The sequence below is a fragment of the Triticum dicoccoides genome, chromosome 1B (genome assembly GCF_002162155.2).
Source record: "Triticum dicoccoides isolate Atlit2015 ecotype Zavitan chromosome 1B, WEW_v2.0, whole genome shotgun sequence".
Classification (NCBI taxonomy): Eukaryota; Viridiplantae; Streptophyta; class Magnoliopsida; order Poales; family Poaceae; genus Triticum; species Triticum dicoccoides.
Window position 1 is genome coordinate 147,273,573 of NC_041381.1, and position 2,610 is coordinate 147,276,182.

The window sequence follows — 2,610 nt, forward strand, 5'->3', positions numbered from 1 at the left end:
TAACTCCTCAAATGACAACCCCCTTCTAAAACTTAACTTCAATCTTGAGGAGTTAGGGCATGTTCAACACTGACCCTCAAATTGTCTGCATATGTCTGAATAGAATTGTCCGACCGTATTATGTCATCCAACGCGATACCCATTGGGCCATAGAGCAGTACGGTCGTCCATTTTCCTGTAACTGGGGTGTGGGGGTGGGGGGCATTAGGGGAGTCCGTACTCCTGTCACGTAGGACTCCAACACCCCGGCCCACTCAAATCCCTCTCAGTCCATTTTTCTTTCACTCTGCCCCTACTCCCCCTTACTATGCAGCCGCACCCTCCTCGTCTGACGCGGTCGTTGTACCTTTCCAAGAACCACCTAGGCGTCGTAGGAAGTCTGTAGCCCCCACCAACATGCCTGCCCTCCTTGGAATACGCCATCGTCCATCCAGGATCCCTCCGCAATCAGGTATTATCCGCCCCATGCCGACGACGTCCATGGCGTACACCACAGGTGTTTGATACAATGTCATTGTGCTTTTTTGTTGAACCTCTTATTGTTCTAAAGTAAGCACAATAATGGGATACTCGATGAAGGAGGATGAGTTGTTGTGCGATGCGTCGTTGGCCGTATCTGCGAACTTTATAGGCAGGAACTCAAGGGGCTCAATCTTCTGGCAGCGCTTCATTTGTGAAAGAACTTTATGTCGTACGACATGCACATCATCCATCAGCACGATGTGAAGTTGATACTGCATGGATGGTACTTTTTTACCATCTGCAACTCTATCATGAAGTTTGGCGGTGTGGTTGCACGAGTGGAGACACCGTGGCCATCGTCAACCATGGAGATTATAAGTTTTGCTTCATGTTGCCTTACATGTTGTTTAATTCATTCATTCGTTCAATGTTGCTTTACATGTTGTATAGACTGCACGTGTTGCCGGGATGTACTATAGGACTGAAGCAGGTCATTCAAGCTCATACATTGTTGGATGAAGCTCAAGGACCAGTGTGTGTGGGAAGACTTGTGTCGGTTCTAAATAGTATCATCGAACTTGGAATCGATGAATTTGGAAAAGTTGTTGAACATTTGGTTATCTTCGATGTAATATTTACATTTGAACTATTGTTGTACTAGAGATATTTGCATGTCATTTTTGGATATATTGTGCTATTTTCTGTAATTATTTTGAGTGTTGCGATCTTAGAAAAAACATAGGCGAATATTTAGGAAATAGGCTTGGATGGCTGGCTTCCGCATCATCGTCTGCGATTGGTAGTCGTTGGAGATGACCTTAAAACCTTTTGCACGTAGCTCTTTCCCAAAATTCTTTACTCCTCAAAAGCTCAAATTTGCACAAAGAGTAATTTCGAACATAATTTGAAACTAGATTAGATAACTTAGTTAATTGTATACAATATATTATCACATTTTTTGCAGGAGAAACTTTCAATCTATTCACCATCCACCATGACAGTACAGAGAATACCAAAAATTACAACTAGGTCCATGGACCACCAAGTGATGACTACAAACTAAATTAACTACCACTCTTCATAAAACACGGCCACATTAATAGAACATAAAAGTACCTAAATTAAAATAATTACCACTCTTCATTCCAGCTAAAATGAGATACATCTACGCCTCGTCAGGCCCGGCACCTGGTGAAAGTGGGCTCCCATCCAAGTCCGGGAATTCGGATCATCGTGGAGTCGTCAGAGCCGAGCTCCATGAACATAGCATCAATACCCCTCTATGTCACGGGTTGGCAACGGGGTCGCGCTTAGGATTTCATCGACACCTCAATGGCGCGGTGCTCCTCCACCGCTTCATGATCAATGAGGACTAGTGTGGTGCTCCGCCTCCTCCGCGAACATGAGCTCGTAGTGCCACTCTGTCGCCTCGTACATGAGGAGCTGCACATCGTCGCCAACGTCCTCGTCCTCCTCTGATGTGGAGCTCGAGTCGACGACCGTGGTCGTGTGCTGCATGGCGATGATTGCAGCGACCTTCGCTTGATTTTGGCATGACGACACGTTAATAACTATGTCAAGATGGTGGGTCGGCTCCTCACCATGGTTGGGCTTGGGGGGGGCGCTCGGACGACACCTTGACTATGAAGGAGGGGCGGCACAGGGAATCTATAGCCGGGTCATGTTTGTTCCGGCGGCGTGCCAGCTGTTACACCTTGAAATCTAGTGACGGGGTGGAGAGAGAAGGTTTTTTAGCCGAGTTGCGTTTGTTCCGGTGGCGTGCCATCTGTTGCACATTGAAATCTAGTGACAGGGTGGAGAGAGAAGGTTTTTTAGCCGAGACGCATTTGTTCCGGTGGCGTGCCATCTGTTGCACATTGAAATCTAGTGACAGGGTGGAGAGAGAAGGTTTAGGAAGAATTAGTAGGAGCTTCTCAACTTTGAAGAGAGGGTGGAAGTTTTGGGGTGCAACTTGAGGACTGAGGAGTTAATGGTTTTGGGGAAGGCTAGAAGAGGTGGCTTCTCAAACAAGTGTTTTTTAAGACACAATAGATACATGTCAGTCGCCTGACTTTTGAATTGGGGTCAGTCGATTTGGGATTGAAGAGAGAAACAGCCGGAGGGGAGGAAGAAGTTCACCAGTTAGCT